General features: G+C 40.4%; 1 protein-coding gene across 3 annotated transcripts in view; it reads right to left on the bottom strand.

Moving 5' to 3' along the window:
- Positions 1–21,788, bottom strand: part of MGST1 (microsomal glutathione S-transferase 1) — a 413,587-nt gene extending 391,799 nt beyond the window's left edge. For 2 of the 3 annotated variants that reach the window (XM_059935387.1, XM_059935388.1), the window contains exon 1: positions 21,613–21,788. The gene's annotated coding sequence lies outside the window, so the exon portion shown is untranslated. The remainder of the gene's footprint in view (positions 1–21,612) is intronic. The other variant, XM_059935386.1, reaches the window with a different exon arrangement.
- Between the last annotated feature and the right edge of the window lie 1,530 nt (positions 21,789–23,318).

The raw sequence follows: 23,318 nt of genomic DNA, 5'->3' as shown, positions 1-23,318 counted from the left end.
ACTTGAAAGAATTTCTTTATGATTAGGAAGGTGCTTAAAATTATTCTGTTCACTTCACAAAGAAGTAACCAACTATTAAGTTATAAGCCATGAATTAATGAAATAGGAAAAATAGGTTGAGTCATCTATACTGTGGAGCAGCCTGGAATAGATAATTGAGTTGCCTATAAGCTGAAAATTGTTCATTTGATTCGATAAACAATGATAAGCAATGGGAGGTTTTTGTACAGATGGAGCTAATTTTGACTTTTTCAAAAGATGTTAATTCTAAAATAAATTTTTAAATGTATAAGCTTTGTTTCAGCGGCTAAACAGGTTATTTTGTGACTATGTTGAAAATAAACGTACTGTGAGGTACATGTTTTGATTTATAATTTGGTTGACCTCAGTTTGAATCATTTGTGCTATAACTTTTTTTCAGTGCTCTACATGAATTTCAAAACACTTCCCCTAAAATCAAGCATAAGTATATGTGGAATCACAATCATTAAAATACTTTAGTTTTACAAGTTGTGTGTTTGCCCATAACTTTCCTTTTCTTTATACCACTTATAGGCAATTATTTCCAAACAGAAAACAATTCATGCCGAATATATTCTAAAGTGCATTTATAAGTAAAAGGCAATCGTTTCTGAGATATAGGTATTCTAAAATTCTTTGCATTTGCTGTTGACTTTTTTTGCAGTTCACTATAAAATGCCAGTTGACTACATAAGGAATTTAAAGTGATTTCTTTCGTAACATTTATATATGCAGAGTCAGCCTTTTGAGTAAACAGTATCTCCAACAAGAACTACTTTTACCTTATATTTAAAACATTCGTGTTTTCCTTATATACTGGTATAATAATTTCAGTAATTTATGGCTTCTAATATAGTTACCTTTTTTTAAGTGAACAAGATAATTTTAAGCACCTTCCTGATGATCATTAAATTAGCTCAAGCTCTCTCATCTTTCCTAAGAAACTATGTCACTGAATGCGCACGTCTCATCCTTCAGCCTTGTTTGCTTGTTTTTCATCTCTTTCTTCGTTCTATTACCTCTCCTCTCCCACTTGGGTTATTGGCCAAGACTAAGTCTAGCAACAACTACTCCTTATCCATCCGCTAAGGTTATTTTTCATTTCTGTTGCCTCTAGAACCATTTGTTTTTAGAACTACAGTCTCTTTAGCTCATTACAAACGAGCTTGAATTTGACAATTGTATGTGAATTGCACGTATTTTTATTTCCTGGATAGGGCCTGCCTGATGACAAATTTTAAAATAATCTCCTTTTCAAGGCAAGGGATCTTAAGCCAACAAAAGCTTATCCTTGACAACAGAACGGAGAAAGAAGAATATAATTGTTTTGATAATCATTGGGTTTCTGTGCGAGAGGCTCACATGTGTGCAAAGATTTAGGTGGTGACTGTGCCAGTCACACCTCATAAATCAATCTGGCAGGTCCTTATAATCACTTGTGCTTTTCACATCGGAATCTCCTTTGTTTTTCAACGTCTTCCTTGTGCTGAAACCCCGAGATCATGTGTATTATTCCAAAAGTGTTTCACCAAGGAGATGTAAACAGACTTGCCTATGTTTCCCTTGATCTATAATGTGACTTCTTGGCTTAGTCTAAAGTCATATTGTCTTTCTTTTCTGCACCCCTTGCATTCCATGTTCCTATGAATTTGCCACCAGTAATAACTTCAGTTCACTTAGCATTACTGCTTCCCAAGTTTTTCCTCCTACTTGCATATGTGTTCCATTTCACATTTTCCAAACACAATAGCTCCATTTATCAAAACATCACTACTTGGAATAATTCTCTGTATATCATTAGTTGGCAAATTTTCTGTTCGTATTTTATACTCATCCACACTCTAGTAGGAATTTGGTGGTGATTTCGAGAGCCACTCTAACAAATAATTGCATCAAATTCCAAAAATATAACTGCTATTGAATTTCCTTTATGTGGACGTTTGGATCTCTACCTTCTTCCAGCTTAAGGTTTTAAGTTCATCTAGCATCACTGGAATTCGATGATTTCTACATCTTCATGATCTATAGAGTAAAGCCATCGCTGTGTTCAAGAAGGAATCAGAAACTCTAAATTATTCACAACAGAGATTGACACTGTGATATGCTAGGTTTGTAAGGACTATCACTGATCACATATTATAAACAGCTTTGGTACATATCTTACAATAGTGTCTTGCATTGCCATTCAAGTCTTTTTTTTTTTTTTTAAAGATTTATTTATTGATTGATTGATTGATTGCTATGTTGGGTCTTCGTTTCTGTGCGAGGGCCTTCTCCACTTGCGGCAAGCGGGGGCCACTCTTCATCGCGGTGCACGGGCCTCTCACTATAGCGGCCTCTCTTGTTGCGGAGCACAGGCTCCAGACGCGCAGGCTCAGTAGTTGTGGCTCACAGGCCTACTTGCTCCGTGGCATGTGGGATCCTCCCAGACCAGGGCTCGAACCCGTGTCCCCTGCATTAGCTGGCAGATTCTCAACCACTGCGCCACCAGGGAAGCCCACCATTCAAGTCTTATATTTAACTTTTTATGTCTTGTCTCCTCAAATAGATTCTAAATGCTTGAGAACATGGTGTGTGTGTGTGTGTGTGTGTGTGTGTGTGTACATGTGAGTGTGCTTCTTGGGATTTTCCACAGCTTCTAGCAATATACAGTGTACATAATAGAGGCTTAGAAATACATGAAGGAAGAAGGAAGAGGGGGAAAGGGGATGGAAAGAGGCAATGGGAATCAGAGCCCTTGAATAATACAAGGATGGGAAAAGCAGGGGGTCCAGGGATTACTGATCATATTACCAAGTCACTTGTCACTAAAATTTCAATAGGGAAGAGAAGAGGTAGATTGCGAGAGGCAGACCAGTCATATACTGCTTATGCGCTTTGGAAGAAAAAAGTCAGTGATACTGTAGAGAAGAGGAAAATTCGCAGCTTTGAAAGAGGCTGGACCAAACATGAAATATAAAGTGTGGTTGGAGAGCAATAGCTGGATATTCAGCACATGTTCGACAGTCACTCAGTACCCAGCAGGCACTCAGCACATGTTTGGGACCCATTAACAGTAACATTTCCCCATTTCTGTGAACTTAGCCATATGCCAGTCACAGAGCAAAGGGTTTTATGTGAATTACCTAGTGTGAAAAACTCAGGAAATTTATATAAACAGGTAATCAATTTATTTTATATAAACACTTATTTAATGTATGTGACTCACCTTATTGGATTCTTGCTACAGCTCTATATTACAAACACTCTTCCAATCTCCATGTGTACGTTTATGCAGATGAGGAAACTGAAGTTACAAATGAGGAGTGACTGACCCAAGCTTTTACAACTAGCAAGTTAAGTGGCTGGGCAGAGTTCAAACCCAGGTGCTCTAACTGCAGAGCCTGAAATCAGGCACGACACCTGAACTCCCGGGACTCTGTCACTTAAGTAACGTGCTTTATCAAAATAGAACGATGCACTTCTGTTTGCACGTTCTTACCCATGCTAGGCACCATAATATTAACTAATAGTTGAGTCCTACATAGGACAGTACCCGAAAGGTAGCCTCGGGACTTCATTAAGAGATTTCTGGGGAATGCCTGAATCCATACACAGGAATGAGAGCTATAAACATTTTGCTATTCTTAGGCCTAATTATGGACAACAAATTATAAACACTATACAGTGGAGATAACATACCAATTCCTCTTAGGAACCCTGAGCTCGTGTGAGCAAAAGAACAGCTTCTGGGCTCGAATCTTCTTCACTGTGTGTTGCCCCAGTTCTACACTCCTGTGCTGTGGGATTGTCTTTTTTGTTTTGAGGTCTCTAGGATCAATTCTCCGTCTTTTCATTTGCAGCTGCCTGTAGTTCTCTTAAGTGTCCCCTTTCTGAGTTTCTGGCAGGCTTTCCTCCCCTCCAGCAGGTAGAGCTTTAGGCACTCGCCCTCTTCACTTGTTTCTGCCTCAGCGTAGTCTGTCCTGCTACAGCTCTCACAGCCAGTTCCTGTCTCGCTGGCAGACAGGATCAAAGTGTGTAGATTTTAAAGTCCACTGTCGTCGGCATCAGGAATGGCTTCCTGTTCTGAAAACATCTTTCCCAGTGTCCTGTGCCACCCTATTCTCTGTCAGTCTACACATCCTGCTGGGGGCAGTGGCTCAGAGACATTCTCTTCCGTTGCTTCATACCCAGCGTTGTGTGAGCTCCCTATCTACTTTAGAATCTACCCTTCACATCCTCAGATCCCTTCCTTGTGTTCCTTAGGACCAGCCTTTATCACTGGCCCATGTCAGTGCTTTGTTCCTTTTCCATCCTTTGAGATTTCCCAGTCCTGTGGTCCTGGGCCAGAGAAGAAGCCTTAGATAAGCCTCAATTCCAATCCGTGGCACACCAGACTGTCAATCTCTCCTGTGAAAAATTCAATCATTCTGCCGTGGTTCCAGTCCTTTCATTTACATTGAGACCACCTTTCATCAATCTTTCGGGTGTTAGTGAGAAAAAAAAAATGAAATACCCCAAATGCTTTATTCTGAAATGTGAGAATCTTTGCGATCTGAGCTAAAGAAGCTGTAACTTCAGCCACTCAACAGGTATTTTTTAATAACTTCTGTGTACTAGAAAAATGGCAGTGAATAACACAAGCAAGGGCTCTGCTCTCGTGGAATTTACATTCTATGACTTTGTCATTAGTTACTATTTATCAACTACATTTGATGGGGAAGACATATGTTAGGTGTGTGGAGAAGCCGATACATAACATGCCTCTTTCCCAGTTGAATTCAGAACCAACTTAGAGATAGAAGAGATAGACATATGGAGATCAAACCAACAGCTTTATTACTGTTAAAGTTGATTGGAGAATGTGGCTTTAGATCTGCCTTTATCGGTGAATTTAAAAGATTCTTTATTCATGGGATAGTTTGACAGCTGCAGGCCACTTCCCCTCTAGAAACAGAGCCTTTACCACATGGCTGAGGGTGGATGGGAATCCATGAAGCCTGTGGACACGTTCACTCTGAAAAAGAAAAGTCCAGAATGGGTTGAGTCCGGCTCGTTCCGTTTCTTCTCTTGAACTCACAAATTGGAGAGCTGAAGGGAGAGGCTAGGAGTATCATTCTGGCAGAAATCTCATCACATGGAAAAGGAGACCAGAGTGCTGGTTAAACAAACAATAAATGAGACTCTGAAAGAAAGTAGAGTCAGGGAAAACTTATTTGTCCTTGGAACACTTTATTGAGATTTATTGAGACTTCTGAGAGTCTCTAAGAGTCACGGGTCCACGAGTTCATTAACACTGATTTGGAGAGACTGTGCCATGGAATGATTTCTGTAAATGGTCCTAATACTAACGGTGAGTTTCGTTTTGAAAGCAAAAATTGCAGGTGAGGCAAAGACGTAGAGTTGCAAAGCTTTCCATTTGCATCTGAATGAAAATAAACAGTCATTTAAAATACAGCCTATATAACAGAGAAGAGTAATTGTGACGGTAATTGGAGGAAATATTTTTAATGAAGCATTACATGTAGAGACAACTTGTTTGAAGAAGCCTATCATTGGAAATTCAGTATCGCCTTCTTGCAGGCTTCTTACAGGTTTGGATTTATGAAACTATTTTCCAACAGAATCTAAGGAGAAACAAATGGTTTTCAACCATAACAACTAAAGTAATCACCAATAAGACCTCAAGTTTCTTTGGATGATGACTCTCTCACTCTGGAGACTGCTGCAAACACAATCTTATTCCAAAGCTGTTGCTTGTTTCTAGGAGATCAGGTCACACTGTTGAGTCCCCCAATTTATTTAAATCTGTTATTTGATTTCAAGTGCTAATTGTCTCTCACAACAAACAGAGACTCCTCTCAGCTGCAATTATTGGCACTACAATAGATAAACAGGGAAGCCTGAATGCAGAGCGGGAAGAGTTGCCTTGGTTACAAACCTGAGATGCTTTTGGTTATTACAGTTCTAGCCATGTTTTGAAATTTCCTAAAACACCCCAAGAGCAAAGCGTTGCATTCTTTTTTTTCTTCTTCTTTGTGGCCCATCTGAGTTAGTTTTTAATCAATATGGAGGCCTAGTCTTACATGGGTATTTGTACGAGGTCTCTTCAGTAAATAACCATACAAAACAAGGCTTTCATTTAGAACATTTGGATATATGTGTTCATCCACTTTCAGAATAATGACAAGGAATCAGAATTATTGTTTCATGCTAGAGAAGCATATTATTATCTTTGCTGTATCCACAATTACACAATGCAGCCGTTACACTGCATTATCCTCTCATCTCTCTTTTTTTAAAAGCAAAGAGAAAAATAAATCACCTTAGAGCCCATCACTGTTCAAGTCCCTAAACGGTATTTTCCCTCTTGAGTGCAGATTGGGTAGGGCTAGTGGGGCAGGCCAAAAGGTCTCTGCTAGTAATTGTTTTGTTTTCATGCTTCCCATTTATTTAAGAAATTGAGATTTTAAAAGTTAGGATGATTATTCAGATAATGATCTATTAATATAACTAACGGCTTAAAAAGCACATAAGAAAATCCATGCTGTCCTTCCTAGAACACACTGTTGTTTATCAGTCTGTATTAGTGGCTAGTAGGAACTCTCCCTTTGCTCATGAATCTTGGTTACAGGAGGTATTTTTGTTTATTTCCAAAATATCAAGTGAGCCACCAGATGACTTACATTTCACCTACCTCAATAAAGATATTCAGAAGTATAAATGACAACTACCACTTATTAAGGACTTACTTCATGCTAAACCTTGTACTAGAACTTTTAACAAATGTATTATCTAATCATTACAAAAATCCTATCACACAGAAATTATTATCCTTATTTATAGATAAGGAAACTAAAGCTCACAATATGACTGAAAGAGATTTTTTTTTAATCCAAAAATGTTTTTACTAACAGTGTAAACTGGAATGCTTAAGAGTTGGAATACTGGGGTAAAATCCTAGCTCTGCCACTTGGGGCTGTGTGATTATTTCCAAGTTACTTAACTCATCTCTGTCATAGTCTTTTTTTATCTATAAAATGGGTAAAATAAGAGAAATAGGGTTATGGTGAGAACTAAGTGAGTTAATACATGTAAAGCCCTTAAAACATTGCCAGGAACATTGTAATTATCCAATGTTAACTCTTTATTTATTTATTTTTATTTATTTATTTATTTATATTTATTTTTGGCTGTGTTGGGTCTTCGTTTCTGTGCGAGGGCTTTCTCCAGTTGCGGCGAGCGGGGGCCACTCTTCATCGCAGTGCACGGGCCTCTCACTATAGCGGCCTCTCTTGTTGCGGAGCACAGGCTCCAGACGCGCAGGCTCAGTAGTTGTGGCTCACGGGCCCAGTTGCTCCGCGGCATGTGGGATCTTCCCAGACCAGGGCTCGAACCCGTGTCCCCTGCATTGGCAGGCAGATTCTTAACCACTGCGCCACCAGGGAAGCCCTAACTCTTTAAATATTTGGAATATTGTATAATTTCCCAAGGTGATGATGTTTTAATGTTTCAATTATATTACTATAGTTATTTCTCATATACTATAGTTATTTCTTATATCTACAATAAGTTTAATCATTTTTATCAGAGTCACTGAAGATTACAAAATATCAGCATGGGTATAAAGTATTTCTACACCATGCTTAGCAAAGCTGGATAAGCAATACAGATTTTAAATATAAGTGTATATTATTGTTTTGTTATTTATAGATTTACTACTATTTACCACTAGCTTTAACCTTTCTTTGTTACTATTATTATCTAGAGGCATCAAGGCTGATACTGTACAAAACTGTCACAAGGATGCCTTTCTATTCTGCTGTCCACCCTCCTGTAATTTCATTCATGCTCCCCTCTAATACCACTAGAATCTATCTATTTAGGTTTTCTTCTCCATCAAAACCTGTTTAAAATCTTTCCATTCATAATGGTTATTAAACTCCTATCTCCCAGATGTAAATCCATCCCTCTATATTTTGAGATGCTAGGACTACGACTTGGCAAAACTGTTTATCGTTTGTCTGTTACGCATAACCAATAGAGGGAAGGAGAGAGAGAGAGAGACAGGAGAGATGGAACATGGACTTGCTTTTTATATGCCAGGTGTTCACGTCTTGCCGGCAATAGCCTAGTGGACCCAGTCCCCAGCCTTCTTCATCACTCCCAGATACCTGAGAGGTGAAGCTGGGAAGTTCTCCTACTCAGGTTTCTGAGTCCTGCATCCATGGGGCCACTGCTCTGACTTCTAGGTACCAGATGCTGCTAGACAGCTACCCATACCAAGAAGTCTGAATTCCAACTCTGCATGGCTTCCTCCCTAAGCTTGTAGATTTAGATAACTCCAACCTCTTCCTTTTTTTCTTAAGGGGACTACTTCCTACAATTACTATCTTGGTGTAACATAAATACTCATCCTTTGCTTTTTCATTCTTCCAACATTTGCTTAAGCAATTCCTTATCTTAAACTCTCTCTATTGAAATACCTAATGTGGTTTCTAATTTCCTGTCTGGATGCTAACTGACCCCAAAATGCTATAAATAACTGTTCAAAATGTTATATTCTTGGAAGTTTTGGAAATATATCAAGAAGGAAGAGCGAAGAAGAATTGTAGGCATCTATCAGTAGGTAGTAAAGACTTTTGTGGGGTTAGAAAAAGAGACGTTTTCCCTGCCCCTCTCCCCAAATAATTATACTCTACCAAGGCAGCCAGTTCTGCCCACAGGCAGGAGAAATTCTCTTACTTGGTGGAGAATCAGACTTTGTGTCCAGTTCAAGCCTTCACACAATTGAATGAGACCCACCCATAATAGGGAGGGCAATCTGCTTTATTCAGTCTACCAATATAAATGTTAATCTCATCCACAAATATCCTCATAGAAATACCCAGAATAATGTTTCACCAAATACCTGGGCACCCCATGACCCAGTCAAGTTGACACATAAAGTTAACTACCACATTTGCTAGTAAAATAAATGACTAGTTGAGATTTCGTCCACAGTCAACTCAAATAGCTGTAATTGAGGAACTTTGGGGTAATTCAGTGTTCATCAGAGCTTTTCCCTTCCATCCTGCCCCTGCTCTGTGAACGTCATGTGTCTTTCCTGTTTGGGATTTTTGCCCTGTCGGCCAGAGCTTCCTGTATCTTTCTTGGCCGCTGGAATGGCTCTTCAGTCCTTGGGCCTCTACAGACCATGAGTGCAAGTCAGTACCAAAGCATTGAGAAAACGTATAAGGAACCAAGAAATATCTTGGGAAGAATGGACTAAATAAGGAGGTATAAGGCCCCCCAGGTTATCTTTAAAAATTATCTATATTTTCTTTTAAATGGGCAGTGAATTTTAAATGTGTATGATCTTTTCCTAAGAGCTATACTAATCCAGTTAGGGTACTTCTTGAAAAAAATTAGACCAGGAATCAGCAAGATGGACTTCCTCTTCATTAGGAGTTTTTGATGACTCTTCCCTTTGTTAATTATGTCAACAGCAAGTAAAACACAGGGTCTAGTAGCACACGAAATTTTAAATTATTCAGAGACTGATTATATGGCTTGGGAATTACTGTATCTCTTTTCATATCTCACACTTCCCACAGCCATTAGCATCTCCAATAAGGGTGCTGCTTTGACGACTGATATTCATAAAACGGGATCTTTTCAATCTGAAAGAGATTTTTAAAGGCTAACCATGCCTGCTCCCTAACTATGCAGTAAGCCAACTGTCTTAAGAAGGGAAAGTAAATTGCCAAGGCATGTGAATAAATTAGTGGAAGGGATTAAAATTAGGCAATTTGTTACTTGTAAACTGACTTGCTTACACCTCTAAGGTGCTCCAAGAGAAGACTATGACAATAGAAATGAGAGTAAGGATTATGTAAGGATTTTAATTTTCTGTCTTATTCCTTCTTCTACGGAAAATTGGAAATTGACTTTAATGGATTGCTTCTGCTCCTGGAAGAGACACGTAATGTGTCCTAATCCAGGGTCTCAGACCTAACATATATGTGTGTGTGTGTGTATAATTTATTCATATTTATGTTTATATTTATATATATAATATAAAGTTATACTATATATCTATAATACATATAATATTTGTGTAATATAATATAAATTATATACACACACACACACACACACACACACACACACACACACACTGTTGTTCTTTATCTTTGAAAATGCTAATGTCAACAGTTTTATTTTCCTTGCTTATGATTACTGCGGAAAAGACTGAAGAATCCCCAGCTGGCCTGCCACACAGACACTTGTATAAAACGGCCTTTTCAGAGCAATGATGTCCCTTGACTCCAGCACTGTCACTGACTGAAGCCGATGTCACTTAGTCTGTTTTCAACCACAGTGCCTGCAACACCCAGCAAGGCAGCAGGCCCATAACGGGGGCTTCCCAGGAAGGTTGTAGGACCGGGAACATAACCTCTCAATTCACCCTGGCCATGCCCGTTACGCTTCAGATGTGCTCAAGGACAAGAAAATGAGACAAGGGCGGGAGGTCCACACTCAAGGTATTTGTGCTTCTAAGAAGAGTTGGAAATTAACACTGCAATAGGTGCACTGAATCTGAGTGGCTTTCTTTCCAGGTACAAGTATTAAAAATCATTACCCTGATTAAAATTTGTCCATGGCTACCCACAGCCTCCAAGCAGAATGCTGAACAAGGTCCTTTGTGATTTTTACCTCTGACAATTTATCCAATCATTTCTCACTGCATTTGCCCAGCACTACCCTCCTACCTCAAAATCCTAAATTGTGTAACAGAATGATACTTCAACACTTGCCATACCTTTCACCTTCCCAGACATTTGCACATGCTAATACCTTTGCTTGGGACATTATTTTACTCTACATCACTTGCTACCGCAGCCTGCCATTCCCACCTCCAATATTCTCTCTGGCAGGAAGCTTTCCTCCCGCTGGTTTGTTGTAGGGGGTCTGCAGTAGCCAGTCTTTACAATGGCCGCTGATTATATTACCTCCTGATATTCACACTTTTGCGGTCTCCTCCTAAATTAAGTAAGCTTGACCTGTGTAACCTATAGGAAATTGTCAAATATGTGATTTTTTTATTGAAATATAGTTGACTTACAATGTTGTGTTAATTTCTGCTGTACAGCAAAGTGACTCAGTTTTATATATATATATATATATATATATATATATATATATACATTCTTTTTTTAAAAATATCCTTTTCCGTTATGGTTTATCAAAGGATACTGAATATAGTTCCCTGTGCTATACAATAGGGTCTCGTTGTTTAGTCATTCTGTATATAAAAGCTCACCCCAATCTCCAGTCCATCCCTCCCCCAGCCACCCCTCCTTGGCAACCCCAAGTCTGCTCTCTCTGTCCGTGAGTCTGTTTCTGTTTTGCAGATAGGTTCATTTGTGTCATAGTTTAGATTCCACGTATAAGTGATATCATATGGTATTTGTCTTTCTCTTTCTGACTTACTTAGTATGATAATCTCTAGTTGCATCCACGTTTCTGCAAATGGCATCGTTTCCTTCTTTTTTATGGCTGAGTCAAATATGTGACTTTTGAGGCTATGTCATAATAAAAATAGTAAATCCTACCTTGCTTTCTCTTCTATCATTTACTCTGGGAGAACCCCACTGCCTTATCTTGAAATCATTCAGTCAGCTCTATGGAGAGGTCAGTGTGGTGAGGCCTTATGCCAACAGCTAGTATCAACTTGCCCATCAAGCAAGTGAGTCATCTTAGAAGTAGATCCCACAGCCCCAGTTGAGCTTTTAAGTGACTGCAGCCCTGGCTGACACCTTGACTGTAACCTCATGAGAGATCCCAAGACAGAATCATCCAGCTAAGCCACTCCCAAATTCCTGATGCATAGAAGCTCTGTAAGATAATAAATAGTTACTGTTGTTTTAAGCCTCTGTGTTCTGGAGTATTCTATGCAGCAATATAATCGGGGTCTCTCACCTATGCCTATACATTTCCATAGTATGCTGTGATTCCCTCCATCAAAGCCTACTTCCCATTGTCTATTTACTTGTCTGTCTCTCCCACTTAGCCTGAGGGCATCTTGACAGCAGAGACAGCAATGCATGCTTTGATTTATAGAGTGTCAATGGTTCATCAAAGGGCAATTCCTGATAATTGTACAGGTTATGCAAGCACTCAAAGATGCCTGCCAATGTACTGAAGCAAATGGGTGAGGAAATCCAGCCCTTGCTCACCCAGCAAGTGGAATGTCCTGCTGAGGGCTGCTGCCATGGGAGAGAGAGGAGCTTTTTCCTTTGTACTCACTAAATCTTATCAAAGGGCCACCACTCTAATTCATCCACTGTGTCAGTCGGGGTCCATTCAGGACACAGAAACCATATATACTGTGAACAGGGAAAGTTTGATATACAGAATAATTAACCACAATAGAGGACTGGAGTAACAGGTTAGCTACCAAGGGTAAAGAGAAGTCGAAACAATACAGAGATGACTGATGTAGGCATCAGCCACTACCTCGACGACTGAGGCAAAGCACCCAAATAAGGAATGAACCTAGAAGAAAGACCCCTGTCCACCAGGGCTGAGATACAGACTTCGCTGGAGAGAGCACTGCGGGGTCCACGAAATGGCAGAGAAGTCTGCTGCGGTGCCGCCAGAGCAGAACTTGCTGGAAAGCCACCCCTTGGAGAAGTGGAGGGAGATACCGATGGGGAGGTGCCTTACTGCCAGAAGAGAGCACACACCGGACCCGGGAAGCGGGGCTTTCTCCTCCCTGTCCCTCTAGCACCCTCCATTGACAGGCTTAATTTAGTGCCAGCTGGGAAGGAAGAAATGTGCCAGAGTCGTTAGCAGGGCGAGGAGGAGTGGATCTGTGGCTGAGAGGCCACAGACTGGTAACTGGCACATCCAACTAGACAGCAGCCTTCTTCTAATTTGTCCACCCACAGGGATGCCTTTTTCAGACTCTCATGAAGGCACTCTATGGCCCTAGTGGTTTTTGAAAGAGTCATGGAAATATGCTTTGGGGTACCTGGTGTTCAAAGGTTGTTCTTAGTCTGGTTTGCTCTTAGCAACTGTTCTGCTCAGATGGCTGCCTCTTGGAGAAAATCTGTGGGAGTGTAAATCTCTTAGTTATTTTCTACTGACCACACCTTCAAACTGAATTTAGTAACCTCTTGGCACCCCTGCGTGTCTCACATCAGACTGAACTGACCTGTGTGGCAACTGGTTCCCTATCCTAGTGGCTTCCTTTCCAACGACACAGCAGCCTGTGCTCTCTGAGCTCTGATGTCAACAGGACACCTGGACACCTTGTTATTACAAATGTAGGCCTTGCAACTGACATCATGTACATCAAGTAAGTGTGACAGATGAAAGACGAAACCCATCCCCATGTGGAATCTGATGAGGATACAGGACTTCTGTCATTTTGAGGCTGACTGGTTCTTAAAAGCAGTTTGGCTTATAACATCTGTCAGGAAAGGGTGATGTTCTGTGACATCAAATCACAATTGTATCTCCACTAATAAGGACATTATAGTAATTGATACCTGCCTAGATTTACACAGCATAAAACTATGGCTTGTCATTTCTTCCTACTTGTATCACTTTTCTCTAAAATGAAATAATAGCATTACTATAAACACCTAGCAGTCTGTTTATCCTGTTGATCTCAAGAAATACACTAATTATATGTTGAAGGAAAGGTTCTCTTTCTAATGTATTTAGGGCAGAATAAATGTCAGTTAGTTCAGTCAAAATTTATGGAGTCTGGTGAAGTTACAAAGAAAGAAGAAGAGATTATATACTTGCCCAAAAGTAACATACAATCTAATATTTCCTGTCATGGCTTTCTGTTGGATTCTGTATACTGTACTTTTTTTTTTTTTTTTACATTATTTCCCCTCTTTTCTATGATACTTTGATATTAAATGAAAGCAGAAAACTGGAAAGCTACACCATTGACTCTCCGGATTTTGTGAAGCATTACTATAAACAACCATCTCCTTTATTTTAAGATATATATATCCCCATTTACTAAAGAAACTCAGAAAAAGTAAACAGTTGGAAAGTAAACTTAAATCTAGTTCTATTAAAATGTCTTTGATAAGCAATTCTTTATATGATAGGAAAGTGTCACACAAAACAAATTTATACACAAGCTTTAAGTGTTTTGCTGTATTTCTTGGAGAAACAGAGGAAAAAATAAGATTTGCAAGCAAATAAGATATAGTGGGCCTAATAACCATTACTTTTAAGAAAAGAAACACAGGCAGCTACTGTAAATCAAACTTACTCATCAATAATATCTTTCCACAGAATCTAGAGAATAAGCTTGGTTAGTACTAATCCAAAGATGTAGAAATGATGTCATTGAGAAAGGAAAGGGGTCAGAAGTAGAATGATGATAATAAAAATGAGAATTAATGCTAACATTCCCTGAACTCTTTCGCTGAGCCAGGCACCGTTCTAAGCCTCTAGATGGTATATTAGTCAGGGGTCTCCAGACAAAATAGAACCAATCTATTTCTCTAGAGAACCCTGAAACAGATATAGGTATAGATATAGATATATACTGATAGATATAGATATAAATACATATAAAGAAGGAATTATTATATATATTATTTAATATAATAAATCTTTCTCCATGGGGTGGGAAGAGAGAAAGAGAGAGAGAGAGATTGATTATAGGAATTGGCTCAAGTGATTATGGAGGCTGAAAAGTGTCATGCCCTGCTCTCTGCAAGCTGGAGACCTAGAAAAGCTAGGGCATAATTCAGTCCAAGGCCAAAGGCCTGAGAACCAGGAGTGCTGATGTCCAAAGGCAAGAGAAGATGGATGTCTCAGCTCAAGCAGAGTGAATGTGTCCTTCCTCCACCTTTCTGTTTTACTCGGGCCCTTAAGGGATGGGACGATGCCCCCCTCACATTGATTAGGACTTTCTTCTTTACTCAGTCTACCAATTCAAATGCTAGTCTCTTCCAGAAACACCCTACAAACACATGCAGAAATGATGTTTGACCTGCTACCTGGGCATCCCTTAGCCCAGCCAAGTTGACGTCAAATTAACCATCACAGGTGGGTACTGTCATTATCAATCTGACTCCCCCTTTAATCACACTGCTCCACTGCATATTTCCCCAAATGAAAACAGAGACACACACATTAACACACGTTCACATATTTATGGAAGAACACGAGATTTCCATTGGTTTTAACCTACAAAATATAGAACCCACTGTTGCTATAAGGTTTACTGAATAAATGGGAAGAAAAAGAAAACAAACATTTAAGGGATTCTGATCTGCCGAGCACCATGATGGGTGATTTGACATATACTATCTTGTTAAAAACCACATGGCTGTGCCGCCCAGCTTGTGGGATCTTAGTTCCCCCACCAGGGATCGAACCTGCGCCATCGGCAGTGAAAGCACGGAGTCCTAACCACTGGACCGCCAGGGAATTCCCGGCATCTTTGTTTTTACCCTCTGTCAATCCTGCCTTCTGATGACAGTATCAGTGTCGGGGGGATACAATAGGTGTTTTGGAAGCCCACGAATGAACATGTGTTTTGGTGTAGCAATTCAGAGTGGTTCGGGGTGAAGCAGAACAGAATCCCCTCAAAGAAGAATCAGAGTTTTCTTTAGAATCATTTGTTTGTATATAATAGGAACTCACTCAAGCATGGTTAAGAAAATATAAAAAGAGGCTTGGTAGAAAGCCATAGGGGTCTCCCATGGAACTCAATGGCAAGAAGGACATCCAGGTCTCTTGCAGACAAGACCTGGGGAGTAAAAATGTTGCTAGAGTTTGCTCTTTCCTTCTCACCAAGGGTTCCTCTCATTCCCACTGCTCTCTTCAGTGATTCTTCTCCCTGTCAGCCTCCTGGCCTCGTGTCCTTGCTCAGGTGCCTCTGGGCCACCCCAGCCCTAAGATAAGCCCAGCAGTGTTGGGAGAAAGAAAATATTGGGCCCGTTCCAGCCTTTGGATGATCCACCCTTTATAGCCAATTATCTGTGATCTGAGAGGTCAGAGTCATAAAGTATAAATGTGAGACTGTAATGGCTCAACCTGGGGCTAAGGAGTGTATGGGGGAGAGGGGAGTTCAAGGTTTTGCAGACAAATTAATCAACACCTATTTTTCATCAATACTCGAAGAAGGTTGCTGCTACTCTACTTCCCAAGGGAATATGAGTAAGCTAGTTGGTCTCTGTGTGCCTCAATTTCCTCATCTGTGAAATAGAGATAGTAAATTTTTTTGTGTGAGGATTATGTGATTACATTCACATGACATGCTTAGAATAGAATACATTTTACCTGTTATTATTAATGTCTGTTGTTATTGTCTGCGTCAACTCCTAGCACCTGTAAGTTCACTAACCAAGAGACTCAATACCATTCAGCACAATCTTTATTTTACTGGATAATTTCTCTTTTCCTATGTGAAAAATCTAGTGTTACATAGATTTGGGGGTGAAAATATTGAAAGATTCCAGAATAAGAGGAATGGGAAGTTGAAGTCTTTTAAAAACACATCAGTTTAAGTCACTCATTCTTCTGCACTCTTTAGGCATCAATAAAAATTTTGGTGGTTGATAAACAATGGAAAGCTTTTGGATTCCAAGGAGGAAAATATAGAAAAATGAGTCTTGGGCAGTGGTCCTTAGGGCAGTTGGAACTACTGTAATGGAACTGGCCAGTCAGTTAGCTCCAGCAACCAATTTCACTGGCCTTTTCCATTTAATTGACTGGTAGCTTGACCACTGTACATAAACGCTCTGGAATGCAGGCATTATTGAACAAAGCAAAACAGAGTGACCCATTAAAATAGATTGCAATGAAAGGAACAGGGCTCTGCTGAGAGGTGGTTTTAAATAAGCTGCCCCATTTTGAATAGCAGAGGCTTTCTTTTCAAATCTTCCTTATTCAGAGTTATTTTGTGATTTCTGGTATAGATATAATTTTGACACTCTTCTCTGTCCCTCGAAACAATCTACCCTCCATTTCTGTGTAACATAGTGGACAATTATTCTAATTCTAGTCAGTCCCTTAATTCTTATTCTTTCTCTGAAACCTGCCATAATACTCTGTTTTAAGAATTCAGATAACTTCCTCGTTTGTCCTATAAAAGGGAAAACTGCTTCCTTTTTTTTTCTTTTACTAGATTGGTGTCTCTACACTCCACTTCCCTGTATTAACTTATCATTCACTTTGTACTGCCTTCTCACTGTCAAAAAAAAAAAAATAACTCCCTTTTTTTTTTAGTCTTTTCCCTCTGTACTGTCACTTCAGATTCACAGTTGCTAAGTGTTCCAGGAGCCCACCAGAGGGACTTTCTAGTGGTGTGATCTGCAAACTTTGAAATAACACCCACCAGCAGAAGCACCATATGCTATGGAGTTACACAGTAAACTGACAGGAATATCTCATTTGTCATTTGAAATTCAGAAAATGTCAGCAATTTTCATACCCAGCAATTGCCTAAATGCCTCTCTGGTTAGCAAGGAGTAACATTTGCTATAAATGCACGTGAAAATATGAAATTTTATATTGTGCTTCTAGAGGAATAATAATAGCAAAGCCAGTATTAAGACTTACACAGCTCAATGAGCATATGGACAGACATATCAAGTTTCTACACTCACTTTATATCTTATGTGTGCATCTCTAGGTGAATGGTTTTATATATAAGGTTTATGACATTTGGACTATTCACATTCTATAACATTGGTGATTCAAATGTGCCTTTTTATGACAAAATGTAATACCAAAGAATACTTTTTAATCCATTAAAGGCAAATTTAACGTAAAACACAAGCTGTCCCCTTTGTGATTAAGCTGAATTTGCATCCAGCTATACTTAGCCAACAACAGACACAAGAGAGAAAACTACTTGGCAATTCTTCCTAATTAAAGGATATTAATTACTGCTAAATACCATATACTTTCTATGTTATAAAAGTTCATCTAAATCAATGTTATTATGGTACTAAAGCAATTAATAGTGATTTCAAGTCTGCTAAGTGTGGTCAAACTGCCCATTAGTTCATACTTTTAAATGACTTCACAATGAAATATCTGAATTGGTCTCATATAAAGACCAGAATGTCTGTGGCCTCACACATTTAGGACGTCTTTTATGTATTAATTATAGTGCCTGGTGCTGTCTCTTCTTCATACCTAATATTGATGACACGAAAGAAGCAGAAGCAGAGACTGTGTGAAGAGGAAGAATGAAACATAGTAAGACTCCCACATTTAGCACGTCTTTTATGTATTAATTATAGTACCTGGTGCTGTCTCTTCTTCATACCTAATACTGATGACACGATAGAAGCAGAAGCAGAGACTGTGTGAAGAGGAAGAATGAAACATAGTAAGACAAGGTGTTTCCTTCACTCTGAATTTGCCTTAGGCCAGCCTCACCTCTCTGGAGTAGAGGATGTTAGACGGCATTCTCCACTATCTCTATGACCAATAGACCATGAACAGTAGGAACAGAGAAACTCACATTTACCGAGTCTCACAAGTTTTCTCATTTGATAAAACTGTCCTTCGGGGTAAGCACAGATATCCCTTTTTGCATATGAGGGTTTTAGTGCTCAGAAGTGGAAGTTGCCAAGTTTATACAACTACTAGATGGCAGCGTTAAAGTCCAGGCTCTCTGACCTCAATTCACAGGTTCTTTCCACTAAATCATGCTCCCTGTTATGTAAAGGAAATCGGAAAACCTCATTTTGTTTTATGAGCCAATACTCTTCCTTCCCTTATCACCTGGTCACTGCTGTTAATTTGAACTTTGGCTCAAAAGATGACTTGTTAGGAAAGAACTCCAGACTTGTCTCCGCTGTTGATGGAGTGACCTTGGAACGTAACCTTGTGCATTTGAGCCTCAATGTCCTCACCTACAAAAAGACTCATGACCCTAAGTCTCTCCTAAGATTGTGGTGATGATCAAAGGTATTGACAAAGAAGGTGTTTAGAAAAATATCAAGTGCAGTAAAGGTAAGGTACTTTGGTCAAGTGCTACACAGGAGAATGAATAGAGAGGGAGAGCAATTTGGACACTTCATAACGCACAATTGATAATCCACTCTTTAAAATCCACTAATGGTTATGGGCAGGCAGTTGCATAGCTGAGTTATTACAGGACTGAACTCTTGGGAATGTGAACTCAGGCATCAGACAGCCCAGAGTTCAAATCCAGGCTCCTCCAATTTCTGTTGGTTTGAGCTTAAGTATGTTACTTAACCTCTCACACCATCACTATCTCGTCTGAAAAACAAAAAAATAAAGTACTGTCTCGTAACCAGGCCCGACCTCTTGGATACGTAACCTGAGTAGTTAGTTACACAGGACCCTGTGCTCAGCAGGGGCCCACACTTGGTTTAATGCTCTGATGTCACTAACTTGAAATTGTTAATAATTTTCTGTTTTAGCTTGTGTTTTGTAAGTGAAGTCCAAAGTGACAATGGAGCGTGCCCGTGGGCAGAGGAGACACGCACACTGCGTGTGCTATTCAGTGTGTGTGAATGCCCTGCTCCTCCATTGGTGTACAACAGTCAGGATCCCCGTGAGCACAGAATTCCAGTGGACCCACCACGCATGGGAGCTCAGTGAGATTCAAAGCAAGTACACGGTGAGCATATTATGTCTATGACTGACTAAAAGTGGCAGTACTGACAGCCTGAGAGGGTATTCTTACTCTTTGAACCAGAACTTGTTTGAAATAAAAAGAAAGAATGTGTACTCTGAGTCAGACTGCCTACGTCTAGGTAAAAATCCATGTTCTTCCTCTTCGTAGCTGTGTGATCTTGGTCAGGTCACTTAACTTCTGAGCCTCGGAAAATAACAGGCAGACATCACCCGGTTGTTGTAGAGAATCAGTGAGTCACGTGTAGAATGAAGCCTATAGAACATGTAAATGCTCATTACATTTTTGCAACTGTTAATTTCATTGTTGTTTTTGTTGTTGGAATACAGAGAAGAAATTAATTCAATCTTGGAGAAATCAAGAAAGGCTTTACAAGCTCTAATTTGAAAAGATATGTGCCCCCCAACGTTCACTGCAGCACTATTTACAATAGCCAAGACATGGAAGCAACCTAAGTGTCCGTCGACAGATGAATGGATAAAGAAGATGTGGTACATATATACAATGGAATATTACTCAGCCATAAAAAAAGAATAAAATAATGTAATTTGCAGCAACATGAATGGCCCTAGAGATTATCATACTAAGTGAAGTAAGTCACACAGAGAAAGACAAATATCATATGATATCACTTATATGTGGAATCTAAAAAACAGTACAACTGAACTTATTTACAAAACGGAAACAGACTCATGGACATGGAAAACAAACTAATGGTTACCAAAGGGGAAAGGGTGGGGGGAGGGATAAATTGGGAGTATGGAATTAACAGATGCACACTACTTTATATAAAATAGATAAGCAACAAGGATTTACTGTATAGCATAGGGAACTATACTCAATATCTTGTAATAAACTATAATGGAAAAGAATTGAAAAAAGAAATATATACATATATACGTATAACTGAATCACTTTGCTGTACACCTGAAACTAACACAATATTATAAATGGACTATACTTCAATAAAAAAAAAAAAAAGCCTTTATAGAGGAGATAACATTTGAGCTGTCCCTTGTGAACTTCACGTTCATAAAGTTAGTAGAAATGCAAAGCCAGCTACATAGATGGCTTGAAAGGAAGGGCCTGCACCATTCACTCACTGTGATGGGCCAGCCACATTCATCAGAGCCCTCTCGAAACTTTCAAATAACTTCTGTGAAACTGTTTAGGCTAGCATGCTCTTCTCTTTACATGTTGATTTATGCTCTCAGGAAGACCCTTGTCAGAAAAAATAAAACTCTTTAAAAACACATAGTTGTCAGAAACAATCCGAGATTCCCTCACTGGAAGCCTGCGTAAGAGAACCTCTTAGCAGAATACAGTTGCTTCTTAACGTGCGGGCACACAGAGGAATCAATCAGCCCTTCCCTGCAGCTCCGGTCCGTTCATTTTATATACTTGCCCAGTTTGACAAGAAATCCAGGGAAGGGCTAAGGAGTGTTGTCAGCATAAAGATGGGAGGAAAGTGATGTACTAGGCTAATAAAAGGACTCACAAATGTCCCTGCAGTCATAAATCCTTCTCGCGGCTTTTAAAATCTGTTTCCTTTGTAGGATTGCGAGGATGGAGCTTTGACAGCGTGCCCTTTCCATCCTCTCCCCTGCACGTCAGGAACCCCGAGCTCAGTGTGCAGAGAGAAAACAGAATGCACTACAACGTCCCGCTTTCACTGTTCTCTCCCTCCTTGTGGGTCTGTGGCAGCCTTGCTGATGAAGACAAGGCCCCTGCTGCCCGGGGCTCCCCGACCCCCTCCCGCCTAGGCTGCCCTGCTCTGCCCTCAGGGTTGCCCCTTTCCCACACAGGCTCGGAGAACTATCTGATTTTCTGAGGCATTAGCCGAAATCCTGGCACTAGCATCTTAGTGTTTTTATTAATTAGGTGGTTTTCTTTTGGTTTCACGTCAGCTTCTTCAGGGGAAGCTGGCGTGAGAGATATTGCAAACCGTGCACTGGATTTTGACTTACCCCGACATAGGACCCAGGATCCCACAAAGAGGTCATCTTTGCGCGTGAGCAGTGACCACAGCGTTGAAAACAAGTCAGGAAGAGGGTGTGACTGGTGGCCCACAAAGAGGTCACCTTTGCGCATGAGCAGTGACCACAGCGTTGAAAACAAGTCAGGAAGAGGGTGTGACTGGTGGCTGACCTGTGAGCTGGAGAGACTCAGACAATCAGAGGCTCCTCCCCTCCCGTCCTGGGAATGTATTCAGTACGTTCTGCCCCCCGTTCCCATAGCTGGGGCCATTTCAAGGACGCAAGCCTGAGAGAGTGAAGTGGTGTTGAGACCATCTGGACGGTACATGTGACTGAACCCCACTAAGGCCTCTATGTAAACTCCTAAGATCCTGGCTGGTGGGGGCAGAGATCTACTCATCTTGCAGCTGCCCGAGACGAGCCTGGTTGTAAGTGCCCTTGCTTGTGAAAGCTGCCACCTACCAGTCTGGAGGGGTCTGCCTCTTTCTTTGTTCTCTCCTTGCCCTCCACGTCCAGGTTCAGATTTCCCCCCGGGGAGACTCCTAAGACTGTGAACCAACACACAGACACAGTCAGTTTCCTCATTTCTATATTTGGGATAATTTGTTTTCCTGCACGTGGAAAATACAACTTGTGTTCCTATCAATTCAGGCAAAATGCAATCAGGAATATAAGTTGATAAATGCCGCTATAAAAATGTACTATCCTAAAGAAAACACTAATGTATTTTTATTGTCGGCGTTTTTATGTACTGTTACATAACATTTCCTTCTACGGTGTAAATATTTCAAAGTTGCTGGAGATAGGAACAGAAGTGCCCTCCACGCAATAAAGATATTTAAAACAAAACCAATAAAAATCTAGCCTTCTGAAATAAATCTAAATGAGTTTTTCCCTTCAACCAACTATGGCAAGCCGTGTGTTTATTCCAACTCTACGTCGGTACCCAAAATATTTGTGAGTGTGTGGTTCGCTAGGTCACATTTTCCTCCATCAAGAGACAAGGCCCAGCAGCGTGGGTTCTAGGAAGAAGAAGATGTGGAGCAGAGCCTGAGCTGACCCAACTGTAGCGGGAGCAACAGATGAGCCCACGCTGCCACGCAGGGCAGTATCCCCTAGGCTATGGGGAGGGATTCAATGCAGCACTCAGAGCCATGGGACAACTCTAGTCTCTCCACTGTATAGCCACTTTCCAACCTCTATTTTCCTTACGCAGCTTGAGCTGACATGTCATTCCCTACATATCAGTCGTTGGTACCAAATGACCATAGGCCATTTTAACAAATTAATTTTGCCCTTAGATGATGAGGGCCACTGCCACAGAGTCTTTAGACACCGTTCCGGGGATGATGGATGCATTAGGTGTGTAGTCATGTGTCCTGGGGGTGGGCGGGAGAATTGTCTCTGGAGTCAGGCTGGACAAAGAGGGTTTCCACCTACAGCTGCCCCATAGCGCCTCAGGCAGAAGACAGGTCAAGAGCGCGGTCAGGGAAAGGAGTGAAGGTTACAGCTAAGACTGTGAGCTCGCTGTCGTGTCTAAATTACAAAATGAGATGCAAATGCGAGATTAAGTAATAAATTCAAAAACTAGGAGGATCAGAATTGGGTGAGGATGTGGAGTTAGAAGAGACCAGAATAAGGGGTCTGAGACTTAAGGCAGTCAAATGGCGAGAGAGTATTTGAAAGCATCCTTTCTT

This window comes from Balaenoptera ricei, chromosome 10 (assembly GCF_028023285.1).
Source record: "Balaenoptera ricei isolate mBalRic1 chromosome 10, mBalRic1.hap2, whole genome shotgun sequence".
NCBI lineage: Eukaryota > Metazoa > Chordata > Mammalia > Artiodactyla > Balaenopteridae > Balaenoptera > Balaenoptera ricei.
This window is presented reverse-complemented; position numbering and strand designations above follow the sequence as displayed.